The following is an 18,699-nucleotide window of genomic DNA, read 5'->3' as shown; positions in this document are numbered from 1 at the left end:
TGCCAGGGATTGTGAGTGGAAGTCTTATCAGTGGCGGATGAAAGCATAGTGTCCCAGCGGAAGCGTGCTGGGCCCATAACCCAGAGGTCTATGGATCGAAACCATCCTCTGCAATCCATTTTTATTTCAGAAATTAACTGCAACCAGGGATAAAAAAAAGCATAATATCAATGTCATGTCTCAGTGCCCTCCGTGGGTTGAAGCAGAGTGGCGCTGCGGAAACGTGATGGGCCAGAGGTTGATGGATGAAACCATCCTCTGCTAACAATCTTAATTTTTAGAAATGAATTGCAACCAGCGATCAAAAAAAGCTAAATATCATGGGCATGTCTCAGTGCCCTCCGTGGGTTGAAGCAGAGTGGCGCTGCGGAAACGTGATGGGCCCAGAGGTTGATGGATGAAACCATCCTCTGCTAACAATCTTTATTTTTAGAAATTAATTGCAACCAGCGATCAAAAAAAGCTAAATATCATGGGCATGTCTCAGTGCCCTACGTGATTCTTTTTTTTACTGTTTCTATCAGTTCGTATAGGTAATGCTATAACACCGTGCCCCAGATGCCTAAAAAACTGGCCTCCCATGCCAGGGATTGTGAGTTTAAGTCTTGTCAGGGGTGGCTGAAAACAGAGTTTCCCAGCGGAAGCGTGCTGGGCCCATAACCCAGAGGTCGATGGATGGAAACCATCCTCTGCTATCCAGATTTATTTTTAGCAATGAAGTGCAAACATAAATGAAAAAAAGCATAATTTCATGGGCATTTCTCATTGCCTTCCATTATATATTTTCCTTAGTGCTTCTATCAGTTTGTATAGGTCATGCTAACTTCACAGTGCCCCAGTGGCCTAATGGATAAGGCACTGGCCTCCTAAGCCAGGGATTGAGGGTTTGAGTCCCTTCTGGGGTGGGTTCAAGCAGAGTGGCGCTGTGGAAACGTGCTGGGCCCAGAGGTCGATGAACTGAAGCCATCCTCAGCTTGCAATTTTTATTTTTAGAAATTAATTGCAACCAGCGATCAAAAAAAGCTAAATATCATGGGCATGTGCCCTAAGTGATTCTTTTTTTTATGGTTCTATCAGTTCGTATAGGTCATGCTATAACACCATGCCCCAGATGCCTAAAAAACTGGCCTCCCATGCCAGGGATTGTGAGTGGAAGTCTTATCAGTGGCGGATGAAAGCAGAGTGTCCCAGCGGAAGCGTGCTGGGCCCATAACCCAGAGGTCTATGGATCGAAACCATCCTCTGCAATCCATTTTTATTTTCAGAAATTAACTGCAACCAGGGATAAAAAAAAGCATAATATCAATGGCATGTCTCAGTGCCCTCCGTGGGTTGAAGCAGAGTGGCGCTGCGGAAACGTGATGGGCCCAGAGGTTGATGGATGAAACCATACTCTGCTAACAATCTTTATTTTTAGAAATTAATTGCAACCAGCGATCAAAAAAAGCTAAATATCATGGGCATGTCTCAGTGCCCTACGTGATTCTTTTTTTTACTGTTTCTATCAGTTCGTATAGGTAATGCTATAACACCGTGCCCCAGATGCCTAAAAAACTGGCCTCCCATGCCAGGGATTGTGAGTTTAAGTCTTGTCAGGGGTGGCTGAAAACAGAGTTTCCCAGCGGAAGCGTGCTGGGCCCATAACCCAGAGGTCGATGGATGGAAACCATCCTCTGCTATCCAGATTTATTTTTAGCAATGAAGTGCAAACATAAATGAAAAAAAGCATAATTTCATGGGCATTTCTCATTGCCTTCCATTATATATTTTCCTTAGTGCTTCTATCAGTTTGTATAGGTCATGCTAACTTCACAGTGCCCCAGTGGCCTAATGGATAAGGCACTGGCCTCCTAAGCCAGGGATTGAGGGTTTGAGTCCCTTCTGGGGTGGGTTCAAGCAGAGTGGCGCTGTGGAAACGTGCTGGGCCCAGAGGTCGATGAACTGAAGCCATCCTCAGCTTGCAATTTTTATTTTTAGAAATTAATTGCAACCAGCGATCAAAAAAAGCTAAATATCATGGGCATGTCTCAGTGCCCTCCGTGGGTTGAAGCAGAGTGGCGCTGCGGAAACGTGATGGGCCCAGAGGTTGATGGATGAAACCATCCTCTGCTAACAATTTTTATTTTTAGAAATTAATTGCAACCAGCGATCAAAAAAAGCTAAATATCATGGGCATGTCTCAGTGCCCTACGTGATTCTTTTTTTACTGTTTCTATCAGTTCGTATAGGTCATGCTATAACACCATGCCCCAGATGCCTAAAAAACTGGCCTCCCATGCCAGGGATTGTGAGTGGAAGTCTTATCAGTGGCGGATGAAAGCATAGTGTCCCAGCGGAAGCGTGCTGGGCCCATAACCCAGAGGTCTATGGATCGAAACCATCCTCTGCAATCCATTTTTATTTTCAGAAATTAACTGCAACCAGGGATAAAAAAAAGCATAATATCAATGGCATGTCTCAGTGCCCTCCGTGGGTTGAAGCAGAGTGGCGCTGCGGAAACGTGATGGGCCCAGAGGTTGATGGATGAAACCATCCTCTGCTAACAATCTTAATTTTTAGAAATGAATTGCAACCAGCGATCAAAAAAAGCTAAATATCATGGGCATTTCTCAGTGTCCTTCGTCATTCTAATTTTTTACTGTTTCTATCAGTTCGTATAGGTCATGCTGATTACACCACGCCCCAGTGGCCTAAAAAATTGGCCTCCCAAGCCAGGCATTGTGAGTGTAAGTCTTATCAGTGGCGGATGAAAGCAGAGTGTCCCAGGGAAGCGTGCTTTGCCCATAACCCAGAGGTCTATGGATCGAAACCATCCTCTGCAATCCATTTTTATTTTTAGAAATTAATTGCAAACATAAATAAAAAATTGCATAATTTCATGGGCATGTCTCAGTTCCCTCTGTGATTCTTTGTTTGACTGCTTCTGTCAGTTTGTATAGGTCACACTGATTACAGAGGCGCAGCGGAAGCGTGATGGCCCTGTAACCCAGAGGTCGATGGATCGAAATCACTCTCTGCTATCAAGGTAGGTTTTGGCAAGTACCCCAGTGGCCTAATGGATAAGGCACTGGCCTTCTAAGCCAGGGATTGTGGGTTCGTGTCCCATCTGGGGTGGATGAAGGCAATTTGGGAAAGAAGCAGAGAGTTCATGTAACAAAGATGTTGAAGTCATTGTATTTTTAGAAATGAAGTACAAATAGGGATTAAAAAAAGGATACTTTCATGGGCATCTCTTTTTTTTTATCTGCTTCTATCAGTTCGTATAGATCATGCTGATCACACAGTGCCACAGTGGCCTAAGAAACTGGCCTCCTAATCCATGTATTGTGAGTTCAAGTATTATTTTGGGGTGCCTTAAAGTGGAGTGATGAAGTGGAAGTATGCTGGGCAGTTAACCCAGTGATTTATGGATCGAAACCATCCTCTTCTATCCAGTTTGTTTTCAGCAAACAGAAATATAAAAACTGCCATAACCCAGAGGTCGATGGATGCCTAAAAAACTGACCTCCCAATCCAGAGATTGTGAGTTTAAGTCTTCTCAGGGGTGGCTGAAAACAGAGTGTCCCAGCGGAAGCATGCTGGGCCCATAACCCAGAGGTCTATGGATGGAAACCATCCTCTGCTAACAATCTTTATTTTTAGAAATTAATTGCAACCAGCGATCAAAAAAAGCTAAATATCATGGGCATGTCTCAGTGCCCTTCGTCATTATAATTTTTTACTGTTTCTATCAGCTCGTATAGGTCATGCTGATTACACCATGCCCCAGTGGCCTACAAAACTGGCCTCCCAAGCCAGGGATTGTGAGTGTAAGTCTTATCAGTGGCGGATGAAAGCAGAGTGTCCCAGCGGAAGCGTGCTGGGCCCATAACCCAGAGGTCTATGGATTGAAAACATCAACTGCAATCCATTTCTATTTTTAGAAATTATTTGCAACCATAAATAAAAAACTAGCATAATTTCATGGGCATGTCTCAGTGCCCTCTGTGATTCTTTGTTTGACTGCTTCTGTCAGTTTGTATAGGTCACACTGGTTACAGAGGCGCAGCGGAAGCGTGATGGCCCCGTAACCCAGATGTCGATGGATCGAAATCACTCTGTGCTATCAAGGTAGGTTTTGGCAAGTACCCCAGTGGCCTAATGGATAAGGCACTGGCCTTCTAAGCCAGAGATTGTGGGTTCGAGTCCCATCTGTGGAGGATGAAGGCAGTTTGGGAAAGAAGAAGAGAGTTCATGTAACAAAGATGTTGAAGCCATTGTATTTTTAGAAATGAAGTACAAATAGGGATTAAAAAAAGGATACTTTCATGGGCATCTCTCTGTTCCTTTCGTGATTCTTTTTTTTAATCTGCTTCTATCAGTTCGTATAGGTCATGCTGATCACACAGTGCCACAGTGGCCTAAGAAACTGGCCTCCTAATCCATGTATTGTGAGTTCAAGTATTATTTTGGAGTGCCTTAAAGTGGAGTGATGAAGTGGAAGTATGCTGGGCAGTTAACCCAGTGATTTATGGATCGAAACCATCCACTTCTATCCAGTTTGTTTTCAGCAAACAGAAATATAAAAACTGCCATAACCCAGAGGTCGATGGATGCCTAAAAAACTGACCTCCCAAGCCAGAGATTGTGAGTTTAAGTCTTCTCAGGGGTGGCTGAAAACAGAGTGTCCCAGCGGAAGCATGCTGGGCCCATAACCCAGAGGTCTATGGATGGAAACCATCCTCTGCTAACAATATTTATTTTTAGATATTAATTGCAACCAGCGATCAAAAAAAGCTAAATATCATGGGCATGTCTCAGTGTCCTTCGTCATTCTAATTTTTTACTGTTTCTATCAGTTCGTATAGGTCATGCTGATTACACCATGCCCCAGTGGCCTAAAAAACTGGCCTCCCAAGCCAGGGATTGTGAGTGTAAGTCTTATCAGTGGCAGATGAAAGCAGAGTGTCCCAGCGGAAGCGTGCTGGGCCCATAACCCAGAGATCTATGGATCGAAACCATCCTCTGCAATCCATTTTTATTTTTAGAAATGAAATGCAACCTTAAATAAAAAATAGCATAATTTCATGGGCATGTCTCAGTTCCCTCTGTGATTCTTTGTTTGACTGCTTCTGTCAGTTTGTATAGGTCACACTGATTACAGAGGCGCAGCGGAAGCGTGATGGCCCTGTAACCCAGAGGTCGATGGATCGAAATCACTCTCTGCTATCAAGGTAGGTTTTGGCAAGTACCCCAGTGGCCTAATGGATAAGGCACTGGCCTTCTAAGCCAGGGATTGTGGGTTCGTGTCCCATCTGGGGTGGATGAAGGCAATTTGGGAAAGAAGCAGAGAGTTCATGTAACAAAGATGTTGAAGTCATTGTATTTTTAGAAATGAAGTACAAATAGGGATTAAAAAAAGGATACTTTCATGGGCATCTCTTTTTTTTTATCTGCTTCTATCAGTTCGTATAGATCATGCTGATCACACAGTGCCACAGTGGCCTAAGAAACTGGCCTCCTAATCCATGTATTGTGAGTTCAAGTATTATTTTGGGGTGCCTTAAAGTGGAGTGATGAAGTGGAAGTATGCTGGGCAGTTAACCCAGTGATTTATGGATCGAAACCATCCTCTTCTATCCAGTTTGTTTTCAGCAAACAGAAATATAAAAACTGCCATAACCCAGAGGTCGATGGATGCCTAAAAAACTGACCTCCCAATCCAGAGATTGTGAGTTTAAGTCTTCTCAGGGGTGGCTGAAAACAGAGTGTCCCAGCGGAAGCATGCTGGGCCCATAACCCAGAGGTCTATGGATGGAAACCATCCTCTGCTAACAATCTTTATTTTTAGAAATTAATTGCAACCAGCGATCAAAAAAAGCTAAATATCATGGGCATGTCTCAGTGCCCTTCGTCATTATAATTTTTTACTGTTTCTATCAGCTCGTATAGGTCATGCTGATTACACCATGCCCCAGTGGCCTACAAAACTGGCCTCCCAAGCCAGGGATTGTGAGTGTAAGTCTTATCAGTGGCGGATGAAAGCAGAGTGTCCCAGCGGAAGCGTGCTGGGCCCATAACCCAGAGGTCTATGGATTGAAAACATCAACTGCAATCCATTTCTATTTTTAGAAATTATTTGCAACCATAAATAAAAAACTAGCATAATTTCATGGGCATGTCTCAGTGCCCTCTGTGATTCTTTGTTTGACTGCTTCTGTCAGTTTGTGTAGGTCACACTGGTTACAGAGGCGCAGCGGAAGCGTGATGGCCCCGTAACCCAGATGTCGATGGATCGAAATCACTCTGTGCTATCAAGGTAGGTTTTGGCAAGTACCCCAGTGGCCTAATGGATAAGGCACTGGCCTTCTAAGCCAGAGATTGTGGGTTCGAGTCCCATCTGGGGAGGATGAAGGCAGTTTGGGAAAGAAGAAGAGAGTTCATGTAACAAAGATGTTGAAGCCATTGTATTTTTAGAAATGAAGTACAAATAGGGATTAAAAAAAGGATACTTTCATGGGCATCTCTCTGTGCCTTTCGTGATTCTTTTTTTTAATCTGCTTCTATCAGTTCGTATAGGTCATGCTGATCACACAGTGCCACAGTGGCCTAAGAAACTGGCCTCCTAATCCATGTATTGTGAGTTCAAGTATTATTTTGGAGTGCCTTAAAGTGGAGTGATGAAGTGGAAGTATGCTGGGCAGTTAACCCAGTGATTTATGGATCGAAACCATCCACTTCTATCCAGTTTGTTTTCAGCAAACAGAAATATAAAAACTGCCATAACCCAGAGGTCGATGGATGCCTAAAAAACTGACCTCCCAAGCCAGAGATTGTGAGTTTAAGTCTTCTCAGGGGTGGCTGAAAACAGAGTGTCCCAGCGGAAGCATGCTGGGCCCATAACCCAGAGGTCTATGGATGGAAACCATCCTCTGCTAACAATATTTATTTTTAGATATTAATTGCAACCAGCGATCAAAAAAAGCTAAATATCATGGGCATGTCTCAGTGTCCTTCGTCATTCTAATTTTTTACTGTTTCTATCAGTTCGTATAGGTCATGCTGATTACACCATGCCCCAGTGGCCTAAAAAACTGGCCTCCCAAGCCAGGGATTGTGAGTGTAAGTCTTATCAGTGGCAGATGAAAGCAGAGTGTCCCAGCGGAAGCGTGCTGGGCCCATAACCCAGAGATCTATGGATCGAAACCATCCTCTGCAATCCATTTTTATTTTTAGAAATGAAATGCAACCTTAAATAAAAAATAGCATAATTTCATGGGCATGTCTCAGTTCCCTCTGTGATTCTTTGTTTGACTGCTTCTGTCAGTTTGTATAGGTCACACTGATTACAGAGGCGCAGCGGAAGCGTGATGGCCCCGTAACCCAGAGGTCGATGGATCGAAATCACTCTCTGCTATCAAGGTAGGTTTTGGCAAGTACCCCAGTGGCCTAATGGATAAGGCACTGGCCTTCTAAGCCAGGGATTGTGGGTTCGAGTCCCATCTGGGGTGGATGAAGGCAATTTGGGAAAGAAGAAGAGAGTTCATGTAACAAAGATGTTGAAGCCATTGTATTTTTAGAAATGAAGTACAAATAGGGATTAAAAAAAGGATACTTTCATGGGCATCTCTCTGTGCCCTTCGTGAATCTTTTTTTTATCTGCTTCTATCAGTTCGTATAGATCATGCTGATCACACAGTGCCACAGTGGCCTAAGAAACTGGCCTCCTAATCCATGTATTGTGAGTTCAAGTATTATTTTGGGGTGCCTTAAAGTGGAGTGATGAAGTGGAAGTATGCTGGGCAGTTAACCCAGTGATTTATGGATCGAAACCATCCTCTTCTATCCAGTTTGTTTTCAGCAAACAGAAATATAAAAACTGCCATAACCCTGAGGTCGATGGATGCCTAAAAAACTGACCTCCCAAGCCAGAGATTGTGAGTTTAAGTCTTCTCAGGGGTGGCTGAAAACAGAGTGTCCCAGCGGAAGCATGCTGGGCCCATAACCCAGAGGTCTATGGATGGAAACCATCCTCTGCTAACAATCTTTATTTTTAGATATTAATTGCAACCAGCGATCAAAAAAAGCTAAATATCATGGGCATGTCTCAGTGCCCTTCGTCATTCAATTTTTTTTACTGTTTCTATCAGTTCGTATAGGTCATGCTGATTACACCATGCCCCAGTGGCCTAAAAAACTGGCCTCCCAAGCCAGGGATTGTGAGTGTAAGTCTTATAAGTGGCGGATGAAAGCAGAGTGTCCCAGCGGAAGCGTGCTGGGCCCCTAACCCAGAGGTCTATGGATCGAAACCATCCTCTGCAATCCATTTTTATTTTTAGAAATTAAATGCAAACATAAATAAAAAATAGCATAATTTCATGGGCATGTCTCAGTGCCCTCTGTGATTCTTTGTTTGACTGCTTCTGTCAGTTTGTATAGGTCACACTGATTACAGAGGCGCAGCGGAAGCGTGATGGCCCCGTAACCCAGATGTCGATGGATCGTAATCACTCTCTGCTATCAAGGTAGGTTTCGGCAAGTACCCCAGTGGCCTAATGGATAAGGCACTGGCCTTCTAAGCCAGGGATTGTGGGTTCGAGTCCCATCTGTGATGGATGAAGGCAGTTTGGGAAAGAAGAAGAGAGTTCATGTAACAAAGATGATGAAGCCATTGTACTTTTAGAAATGAAGTGCAAATAGGGATTAAAAAAAGGATACTTTCATGGGCATCTCTCTGTGCCCTTCGTGAATCTTTTTTTTATCTGCTTCTATCAGTTCGTATAGGTCATGCTGATCACACAGTGCCACAGTGGCCTAAGAAACTGGCCTCCTAATCCATGTATTGTGAGTTCAAGTATTATTTTGGGGTGCCTTAAAGTGTAGTGATGAAGTGGAAGTATGCTGGGCAGTTAACCCAGTGATTTATGGATCGAAACCATCCTCTTCTATCCAGTTTGTTTTCAGCAAACAGAAATATAAAAACTGCCATAACCCAGAGGTCGATGGATGCCTAAAAAACTGACCTCCCAAGCCAGAGATTGTGAGTTTAAGTCTTCTCAGGGGTGGCTGAAAACAGAGAGTCCCAGCGGAAGCATGCTGGGCCCATAACCCAGAGGTCTATGGATGGAAACCATCCTCTGCTAACAATATTTATTTTTAGAAATGAATTTCAACCAGCGATCAAAAAAAGCTAAATATCATGGGCATGTCTCAGTGTCCTTCGTCATTCTAATTTTTTACTGTTTCTATCAGTTCGTATAGGTCATGCTGATTACACCATGCCCCAGTGGCCTAAAAAACTGGCCTCCCAAGCCAGGGATTGTGAGTGTAAGTCTTATCAGTGGCGGATGAAAGCAGAGTGTCCCAGCGGAAGCGTGCTGGGCCCCTAACCCAGAGGTCTATGGATCGAAACCATCCTCTGCAATCCATTTTTATTTTTAGAAATTAATTGCAAACATAAATAAAAAATAGCATAATTTCATGGGCATGTCTCAGTTCCCTCTGTGATTCTTTGTTTGACTGCTTCTGTCAGTTTGTATAGGTCACACTGATTACAGAGGCGCAGCGGAAGCGTGATGGCCCCGTAACCCAGATGTCGATGGATCGAAATCACTCTCTGCTATCAAGGTAGGTTTTGGCAAGTACCCCAGTGGCCTAATGGATAAGGCACTGGCCTTCTAAGCCAGGGTTCGAGTCCCATCTGGGGTGGATGAAGGCAGTTTGGGAAAGAAGAAGAGAGTTCATGTAACAAAGATGTTGAAGCCATTGTATTTTTAGAAATGAAGTGCAAATAGGGATTAAAAAAAGGATACTTTCATGGGCATCTCTCTGTGCCCTTCGTGATTCTTTTTTTTTATCTGCTTCTATCAGTTCGTATAGGTCATGCTGATCACACAGTGCCACAGTGGCCTAAGAAACTGGCCTCCTAATCCATGTATTGTGAGTTCAAGTATTATTTTGGGGTGCCTTAAAGTGGAGTGATGAAGTGGAAGTATGCTGGGCAGTTAACCCAGTGATTTATGGATCGAAACCATCCTCTTCTATCCAGTTTGTTTTCAGCAAACAGAAATATAAAAACTGCCATAACCCAGAGGTCGATGGATGCCTAAAAAACTGACCTCGCAAGCCAGAGATTGTGAGTTTAAGTCTTCTCAGGGGTGGCTGAAAACAGAGTGTCCCAGCGGAAGCATGCTGGGCCCATAACCCAGAGGTCTATGGATGGAAACCATCCTCTGCTAACAATATTTATTTTTAGATATTAATTGCAACCAGCGATCTAAAAAAGCTAAATATCATGGGCATGTCTCAGTGTCCTTCGTCATTCTAATTTTTTACTGTTTCTATCAGTTCGTATAGGTCATGCTGATTACACCATGCCCCAGTGGCCTAAAAAACTGGCCTCCCAAGCCAGGGATTGTGAGTGTAAATCTTATCAGTGGCGGATGAAAGCAGAGTGTCCCAGGGAAGCGTGCTTTGCCCATAACCCAGAGGTCTATGGATCGAAACCATCCTCTGCAATCCATTTTTATTTTTAGAAATTAATTGCAAACATAAATAAAAAATTGCATAATTTCATGGGCATGTCTCAGTTCCCTCTGTGATTCTTTGTTTGACTGCTTCTGTCAGTTTGTATAGGTCACACTGATTACAGAGGCGCAGCGGAAGCGTGATGGCCCTGTAACCCAGAGGTCGATGGATCGAAATCACTCTCTGCTATCAAGGTAGGTTTTGGCAAGTACCCCAGTGGCCTAATGGATAAGGCACTGGCCTTCTAAGCCAGGGATTGTGGGTTCGTGTCCCATCTGGGGTGGATGAAGGCAATTTGGGAAAGAAGAAGAGAGTTCATGTAACAAAGATGTTGAAGTCATTGTATTTTTAGAAATGAAGTGCAAATAGGGATTAAAAAAAGGATACTTTCATGGGCATCTCTCTGTGCCCTTCGTGATTCTTTTTTTTATCTGCTTCTATCAGTTCGTATAGGTCATGCTGATCACACAGTGCCACAGTGGCCTAAGAAACTGGCCTCCTAATCCATGTATTGTGAGTTCAAGTATTATTTTGGGGTGCCTTAAAGTGGAGTGATGAAGTGGAAGTATGCTGGGCAGTTAACCCAGTGATTCATGGATCGAAACCATCCTCTTCTATCCAGTTTGTTTTCAGCAAACAGAAATATAAAAACTGCCATAACCCAGAGGTCGATGGATGCCTAAAAAACTGACCTCCCAAGCCAGAGATTGTGAGTTTAAGTCTTCTCAGGGGTGGCTGAAAACAGAGTGTCCCAGCGGAAGCATGCTGGGCCCATAACCCAGAGGTCTATGGATGGAAACCATCCTCTGCTAACAATCTTTATTTTTAGAAATGAATTGCAACCAGCGATCAAAAAAAGCTAAATATCATGGGCATGTCTCAGTGCCCTACGTGATTCTTTTTTTTATGGTTCTATCAGTTCGTATAGGTCATGCTATAACACCATGCCCCAGATGCCTAAAAAACTGGCCTCCCATGCCAGGGATTGTGAGTGGAAGTCTTATCAGTGGCGGATGAAAGCATAGTGTCCCAGCGGAAGCGTGCTGGGCCCATAACCCAGAGGTTTATGGATCGAAACCATCCTCTGCAATCCATTTTTATTTTCAGAAATTAACTGCAACCAGGGATAAAAAAAAGCATAATATCAATGGCATGTCTCAGTGCCCTCCGTGGGTTGAAGCAGAGTGGCGCTGCGGAAACGTGATGGGCCCAGAGGTTGATGGATGAAACCATCCTCTGCTAACAATCTTAATTTTTAGAAATGAATTGCAACCAGCGATCAAAAAAAGCTAAATATCATGGGCATGTCTCAGTGCCCTCCGTGGGTTGAAGCAGAGTGGCGCTGCGGAAACGTGATGGGCCCAGAGGTTGATGGATGAAACCATCCTCTGCTAACAATCTTTATTTTTAGAAATTAATTGCAACCAGCGATCAAAAAAAGCTAAATATCATGGGCATGTCTCAGTGCCCTACGTGATTCTTTTTTTTACTGTTTCTATCAGTTCGTATAGGTAATGCTATAACACCGTGCCCCAGATGCCTAAAAAACTGGCCTCCCATGCCAGGGATTGTGAGTTTAAGTCTTGTCAGGGGTGGCTGAAAACAGAGTTTCCCAGCGGAAGCGTGCTGGGCCCATAACCCAGAGGTCGATGGATGGAAACCATCCTCTGCTATCCAGATTTATTTTTAGCAATGAAGTGCAAACATAAATGAAAAAAAGCATAATTTCATGGGCATTTCTCATTGCCTTCCATTATATATTTTCCTTAGTGCTTCTATCAGTTTGTATAGGTCATGCTAACTTCACAGTGCCCCAGTGGCCTAATGGATAAGGCACTGGCCTCCTAAGCCAGGGATTGAGGGTTTGAGTCCCTTCTGGGGTGGGTTCAAGCAGAGTGGCGCTGTGGAAACGTGCTGGGCCCAGAGGTCGATGAACTGAAGCCATCCTCAGCTTGCAATTTTTATTTTTAGAAATTAATTGCAACCAGCGATCAAAAAAAGCTAAATATCATGGGCATGTGCCCTAAGTGATTCTTTTTTTTATGGTTCTATCAGTTCGTATAGGTCATGCTATAACACCATGCCCCAGATGCCTAAAAAACTGGCCTCCCATGCCAGGGATTGTGAGTGGAAGTCTTATCAGTGGCGGATGAAAGCAGAGTGTCCCAGCGGAAGCGTGCTGGGCCCATAACCCAGAGGTCTATGGATCGAAACCATCCTCTGCAATCCATTTTTATTTTCAGAAATTAACTGCAACCAGGGATAAAAAAAAGCATAATATCAATGGCATGTCTCAGTGCCCTCCGTGGGTTGAAGCAGAGTGGCGCTGCGGAAACGTGATGGGCCCAGAGGTTGATGGATGAAACCATACTCTGCTAACAATCTTTATTTTTAGAAATTAATTGCAACCAGCGATCAAAAAAAGCTAAATATCATGGGCATGTCTCAGTGCCCTACGTGATTCTTTTTTTTACTGTTTCTATCAGTTCGTATAGGTAATGCTATAACACCGTGCCCCAGATGCCTAAAAAACTGGCCTCCCATGCCAGGGATTGTGAGTTTAAGTCTTGTCAGGGGTGGCTGAAAACAGAGTTTCCCAGCGGAAGCGTGCTGGGCCCATAACCCAGAGGTCGATGGATGGAAACCATCCTCTGCTATCCAGATTTATTTTTAGCAATGAAGTGCAAACATAAATGAAAAAAAGCATAATTTCATGGGCATTTCTCATTGCCTTCCATTATATATTTTCCTTAGTGCTTCTATCAGTTTGTATAGGTCATGCTAACTTCACAGTGCCCCAGTGGCCTAATGGATAAGGCACTGGCCTCCTAAGCCAGGGATTGAGGGTTTGAGTCCCTTCTGGGGTGGGTTCAAGCAGAGTGGCGCTGTGGAAACGTGCTGGGCCCAGAGGTCGATGAACTGAAGCCATCCTCAGCTTGCAATTTTTATTTTTAGAAATTAATTGCAACCAGCGATCAAAAAAAGCTAAATATCATGGGCATGTCTCAGTGCCCTCCGTGGGTTGAAGCAGAGTGGCGCTGCGGAAACGTGATGGGCCCAGAGGTTGATGGATGAAACCATCCTCTGCTAACAATTTTTATTTTTAGAAATTAATTGCAACCAGCGATCAAAAAAAGCTAAATATCATGGGCATGTCTCAGTGCCCTACGTGATTCTTTTTTTACTGTTTCTATCAGTTCGTATAGGTCATGCTATAACACCATGCCCCAGATGCCTAAAAAACTGGCCTCCCATGCCAGGGATTGTGAGTGGAAGTCTTATCAGTGGCGGATGAAAGCATAGTGTCCCAGCGGAAGCGTGCTGGGCCCATAACCCAGAGGTCTATGGATCGAAACCATCCTCTGCAATCCATTTTTATTTTCAGAAATTAACTGCAACCAGGGATAAAAAAAAGCATAATATCAATGGCATGTCTCAGTGCCCTCCGTGGGTTGAAGCAGAGTGGCGCTGCGGAAACGTGATGGGCCCAGAGGTTGATGGATGAAACCATCCTCTGCTAACAATCTTAATTTTTAGAAATGAATTGCAACCAGCGATCAAAAAAAGCTAAATATCATGGGCATTTCTCAGTGTCCTTCGTCATTCTAATTTTTTACTGTTTCTATCAGTTCGTATAGGTCATGCTGATTACACCACGCCCCAGTGGCCTAAAAAATTGGCCTCCCAAGCCAGGCATTGTGAGTGTAAGTCTTATCAGTGGCGGATGAAAGCAGAGTGTCCCAGGGAAGCGTGCTTTGCCCATAACCCAGAGGTCTATGGATCGAAACCATCCTCTGCAATCCATTTTTATTTTTAGAAATTAATTGCAAACATAAATAAAAAATTGCATAATTTCATGGGCATGTCTCAGTTCCCTCTGTGATTCTTTGTTTGACTGCTTCTGTCAGTTTGTATAGGTCACACTGATTACAGAGGCGCAGCGGAAGCGTGATGGCCCTGTAACCCAGAGGTCGATGGATCGAAATCACTCTCTGCTATCAAGGTAGGTTTTGGCAAGTACCCCAGTGGCCTAATGGATAAGGCACTGGCCTTCTAAGCCAGGGATTGTGGGTTCGTGTCCCATCTGGGGTGGATGAAGGCAATTTGGGAAAGAAGCAGAGAGTTCATGTAACAAAGATGTTGAAGTCATTGTATTTTTAGAAATGAAGTACAAATAGGGATTAAAAAAAGGATACTTTCATGGGCATCTCTTTTTTTTTATCTGCTTCTATCAGTTCGTATAGATCATGCTGATCACACAGTGCCACAGTGGCCTAAGAAACTGGCCTCCTAATCCATGTATTGTGAGTTCAAGTATTATTTTGGGGTGCCTTAAAGTGGAGTGATGAAGTGGAAGTATGCTGGGCAGTTAACCCAGTGATTTATGGATCGAAACCATCCTCTTCTATCCAGTTTGTTTTCAGCAAACAGAAATATAAAAACTGCCATAACCCAGAGGTCGATGGATGCCTAAAAAACTGACCTCCCAATCCAGAGATTGTGAGTTTAAGTCTTCTCAGGGGTGGCTGAAAACAGAGTGTCCCAGCGGAAGCATGCTGGGCCCATAACCCAGAGGTCTATGGATGGAAACCATCCTCTGCTAACAATCTTTATTTTTAGAAATTAATTGCAACCAGCGATCAAAAAAAGCTAAATATCATGGGCATGTCTCAGTGCCCTTCGTCATTATAATTTTTTACTGTTTCTATCAGCTCGTATAGGTCATGCTGATTACACCATGCCCCAGTGGCCTACAAAACTGGCCTCCCAAGCCAGGGATTGTGAGTGTAAGTCTTATCAGTGGCGGATGAAAGCAGAGTGTCCCAGCGGAAGCGTGCTGGGCCCATAACCCAGAGGTCTATGGATTGAAAACATCAACTGCAATCCATTTCTATTTTTAGAAATTATTTGCAACCATAAATAAAAAACTAGCATAATTTCATGGGCATGTCTCAGTGCCCTCTGTGATTCTTTGTTTGACTGCTTCTGTCAGTTTGTATAGGTCACACTGGTTACAGAGGCGCAGCGGAAGCGTGATGGCCCCGTAACCCAGATGTCGATGGATCGAAATCACTCTGTGCTATCAAGGTAGGTTTTGGCAAGTACCCCAGTGGCCTAATGGATAAGGCACTGGCCTTCTAAGCCAGAGATTGTGGGTTCGAGTCCCATCTGGGGAGGATGAAGGCAGTTTGGGAAAGAAGAAGAGAGTTCATGTAACAAAGATGTTGAAGCCATTGTATTTTTAGAAATGAAGTACAAATAGGGATTAAAAAAAGGATACTTTCATGGGCATCTCTCTGTGCCTTTCGTGATTCTTTTTTTTAATCTGCTTCTATCAGTTCGTATAGGTCATGCTGATCACACAGTGCCACAGTGGCCTAAGAAACTGGCCTCCTAATCCATGTATTGTGAGTTCAAGTATTATTTTGGGGTGCCTTAAAGTGGAGTGATGAAGTGGAAGTATGCTGGGCAGTTAACCCAGTGATTTATGGATCGAAACCATCCACTTCTATCCAGTTTGTTTTCAGCAAACAGAAAAATAAAAACTGCCATAACCCAGAGGTCGATGGATGCCTAAAAAACTGACCTCCCAAGCCAGAGATTGTGAGTTTAAGTCTTCTCAGGGGTGGCTGAAAACAGAGTGTCCCAGCGGAAGCATGCTGGGCCCATAACCCAGAGGTCTATGGATGGAAACCATCCTCTGCTAACAATATTTATTTTTAGATATTAATTGCAACCAGCGATCAAAAAAAGCTAAATATCATGGGCATGTCTCAGTGTCCTTCGTCATTCTAATTTTTTACTGTTTCTATCAGTTCGTATAGGTCATGCTGATTACACCATGCCCCAGTGGCCTAAAAAACTGGCCTCCCAAGCCAGGGATTGTGAGTGTAAGTCTTATCAGTGGCAGATGAAAGCAGAGTGTCCCAGCGGAAGCGTGCTGGGCCCATAACCCAGAGATCTATGGATCGAAACCATCCTCTGCAATCCATTTTTATTTTTAGAAATGAAATGCAACCTTAAATAAAAAATAGCATAATTTCATGGGCATGTCTCAGTTCCCTCTGTGATTCTTTGTTTGACTGCTTCTGTCAGTTTGTATAGGTCACACTGATTACAGAGGCGCAGCGGAAGCGTGATGGCCCCGTAACCCAGAGGTCGATGGATCGAAATCACTCTCTGCTATCAAGGTAGGTTTTGGCAAGTACCCCAGTGGCCTAATGGATAAGGCACTGGCCTTCTAAGCCAGGGATTGTGGGTTCGAGTCCCATCTGGGGTGGATGAAGGCAATTTGGGAAAGAAGAAGAGAGTTCATGTAACAAAGATGTTGAAGCCATTGTATTTTTAGAAATGAAGTACAAATAGGGATTAAAAAAAGGATACTTTCATGGGCATCTCTCTGTGCCCTTCGTGAATCTTTTTTTTATCTGCTTCTATCAGTTCGTATAGATCATGCTGATCACACAGTGCCACAGTGGCCTAAGAAACTGGCCTCCTAATCCATGTATTGTGAGTTCAAGTATTATTTTGGGGTGCCTTAAAGTGGAGTGATGAAGTGGAAGTATGCTGGGCAGTTAACCCAGTGATTTATGGATCGAAACCATCCTCTTCTATCCAGTTTGTTTTCAGCAAACAGAAATATAAAAACTGCCATAACCCAGAGGTCGATGGATGCCTAAAAAACTGACCTCCCAATCCAGAGATTGTGAGTTTAAGTCTTCTCAGGGGTGGCTGAAAACAGAGTGTCCCAGCGGAAGCATGCTGGGCCCATAACCCAGAGGTCTATGGATGGAAACCATCCTCTGCTAACAATCTTTATTTTTAGAAATTAATTGCAACCAGCGATCAAAAAAAGCTAAATATCATGGGCATGTCTCAGTGCCCTTCGTCATTATAATTTTTTACTGTTTCTATCAGCTCGTATAGGTCATGCTGATTACACCATGCCCCAGTGGCCTACAAAACTGGCCTCCCAAGCCAGGGATTGTGAGTGTAAGTCTTATCAGTGGCGGATGAAAGCAGAGTGTCCCAGCGGAAGCGTGCTGGGCCCATAACCCAGAGGTCTATGGATTGAAAACATCAACTGCAATCCATTTCTATTTTTAGAAATTATTTGCAACCATAAATAAAAAACTAGCATAATTTCATGGGCATGTCTCAGTGCCCTCTGTGATTCTTTGTTTGACTGCTTCTGTCAGTTTGTATAGGTCACACTGGTTACAGAGGCGCAGCGGAAGCGTGATGGCCCCGTAACCCAGATGTCGATGGATCGAAATCACTCTGTGCTATCAAGGTAGGTTTTGGCAAGTACCCCAGTGGCCTAATGGATAAGGCACTGGCCTTCTAAGCCAGAGATTGTGGGTTCGAGTCCCATCTGGGGAGGATGAAGGCAGTTTGGGAAAGAAGAAGAGAGTTCATGTAACAAAGATGTTGAAGCCATTGTATTTTTAGAAATGAAGTACAAATAGGGATTAAAAAAAGGATACTTTCATGGGCATCTCTCTGTGCCTTTCGTGATTCTTTTTTTTAATCTGCTTCTATCAGTTCGTATAGGTCATGCTGATCACACAGTGCCACAGTGGCCTAAGAAACTGGCCTCCTAATCCATGTATTGTGAGTTCAAGTATTATTTTGGGGTGCCTTAAAGTGGAGTGATGAAGTGGAAGTATGCTGGGCAGTTAACCCAGTGATTTATGGATCGAAACCATCCACTTCTATCCAGTTTGTTTTCAGCAAACAGAAAAATAAAAACTGCCATAACCCAGAGGTCGATGGATGCCTAAAAAACTGACCTCCCAAGCCAGAGATTGTGAGTTTAAGTCTTCTCAGGGGTGGCTGAAAACAGAGTGTCCCAGCGGAAGCATGCTGGGCCCATAACCCAGAGGTCTATGGATGGAAACCATCCTCTGCTAACAATATTTATTTTTAGATATTAATTGCAACCAGCGATCAAAAAAAGCTAAATATCATGGGCATGTCTCAGTGTCCTTCGTCATTCTAATTTTTTACTGTTTCTATCAGTTCGTATAGGTCATGCTGATTACACCATGCCCCAGTGGCCTAAAAAACTGGCCTCCCAAGCCAGGGATTGTGAGTGTAAGTCTTATCAGTGGCAGATGAAAGCAGAGTGTCCCAGCGGAAGCGTGCTGGGCCCATAACCCAGAGATCTATGGATCGAAACCATCCTCTGCA

At 43.7% G+C, this 18,699-nt stretch overlaps 15 non-coding genes across 15 annotated transcripts; all 15 read left to right on the top strand.

Moving 5' to 3' along the window:
• The first annotated feature begins 832 nt into the window (after positions 1–832).
• Positions 833–905, top strand: trnar-ccu (transfer RNA arginine (anticodon CCU)). The gene has a single exon. It is a non-coding gene; the product is annotated as a tRNA-Arg (tRNA).
• Positions 906–1,816: 911 nt separating this feature from the next.
• trnar-ccu (transfer RNA arginine (anticodon CCU)) lies at positions 1,817–1,889 on the top strand. The gene has a single exon. It is a non-coding gene; the product is annotated as a tRNA-Arg (tRNA).
• A 1,152-nt stretch (positions 1,890–3,041) lies between these two features.
• trnar-ucu (transfer RNA arginine (anticodon UCU)) lies at positions 3,042–3,114 on the top strand. Its single transcript has one exon. It is a non-coding gene; the product is annotated as a tRNA-Arg (tRNA).
• A 1,012-nt stretch (positions 3,115–4,126) lies between these two features.
• Positions 4,127–4,199, top strand: trnar-ucu (transfer RNA arginine (anticodon UCU)). The gene has a single exon. It is a non-coding gene; the product is annotated as a tRNA-Arg (tRNA).
• Positions 4,200–5,229: 1,030 nt separating this feature from the next.
• Positions 5,230–5,302, top strand: trnar-ucu (transfer RNA arginine (anticodon UCU)). The gene has a single exon. It is a non-coding gene; the product is annotated as a tRNA-Arg (tRNA).
• Positions 5,303–6,314: 1,012 nt separating this feature from the next.
• On the top strand, positions 6,315–6,387 carry trnar-ucu (transfer RNA arginine (anticodon UCU)). Its single transcript has one exon. It is a non-coding gene; the product is annotated as a tRNA-Arg (tRNA).
• A 1,030-nt stretch (positions 6,388–7,417) lies between these two features.
• Positions 7,418–7,490, top strand: trnar-ucu (transfer RNA arginine (anticodon UCU)). Its single transcript has one exon. It is a non-coding gene; the product is annotated as a tRNA-Arg (tRNA).
• A 1,030-nt stretch (positions 7,491–8,520) lies between these two features.
• On the top strand, positions 8,521–8,593 carry trnar-ucu (transfer RNA arginine (anticodon UCU)). Its single transcript has one exon. It is a non-coding gene; the product is annotated as a tRNA-Arg (tRNA).
• Positions 8,594–10,716: 2,123 nt separating this feature from the next.
• On the top strand, positions 10,717–10,789 carry trnar-ucu (transfer RNA arginine (anticodon UCU)). The gene has a single exon. It is a non-coding gene; the product is annotated as a tRNA-Arg (tRNA).
• Positions 10,790–12,316: 1,527 nt separating this feature from the next.
• On the top strand, positions 12,317–12,389 carry trnar-ccu (transfer RNA arginine (anticodon CCU)). Its single transcript has one exon. It is a non-coding gene; the product is annotated as a tRNA-Arg (tRNA).
• A 911-nt stretch (positions 12,390–13,300) lies between these two features.
• trnar-ccu (transfer RNA arginine (anticodon CCU)) lies at positions 13,301–13,373 on the top strand. The gene has a single exon. It is a non-coding gene; the product is annotated as a tRNA-Arg (tRNA).
• A 1,152-nt stretch (positions 13,374–14,525) lies between these two features.
• On the top strand, positions 14,526–14,598 carry trnar-ucu (transfer RNA arginine (anticodon UCU)). Its single transcript has one exon. It is a non-coding gene; the product is annotated as a tRNA-Arg (tRNA).
• A 1,012-nt stretch (positions 14,599–15,610) lies between these two features.
• On the top strand, positions 15,611–15,683 carry trnar-ucu (transfer RNA arginine (anticodon UCU)). The gene has a single exon. It is a non-coding gene; the product is annotated as a tRNA-Arg (tRNA).
• Positions 15,684–16,713: 1,030 nt separating this feature from the next.
• Positions 16,714–16,786, top strand: trnar-ucu (transfer RNA arginine (anticodon UCU)). Its single transcript has one exon. It is a non-coding gene; the product is annotated as a tRNA-Arg (tRNA).
• Positions 16,787–17,816: 1,030 nt separating this feature from the next.
• trnar-ucu (transfer RNA arginine (anticodon UCU)) lies at positions 17,817–17,889 on the top strand. The gene has a single exon. It is a non-coding gene; the product is annotated as a tRNA-Arg (tRNA).
• The last annotated feature ends 810 nt before the right edge of the window (positions 17,890–18,699 follow it).

The sequence above is a fragment of the Salmo trutta genome, chromosome 8 (genome assembly GCF_901001165.1).
Source record: "Salmo trutta chromosome 8, fSalTru1.1, whole genome shotgun sequence".
In the NCBI taxonomy this organism is placed as follows: domain Eukaryota; kingdom Metazoa; phylum Chordata; class Actinopteri; order Salmoniformes; family Salmonidae; genus Salmo; species Salmo trutta.
Note: the sequence above shows the minus strand (reverse complement) of the source record. Positions and strands in the feature narration are given on the sequence as shown.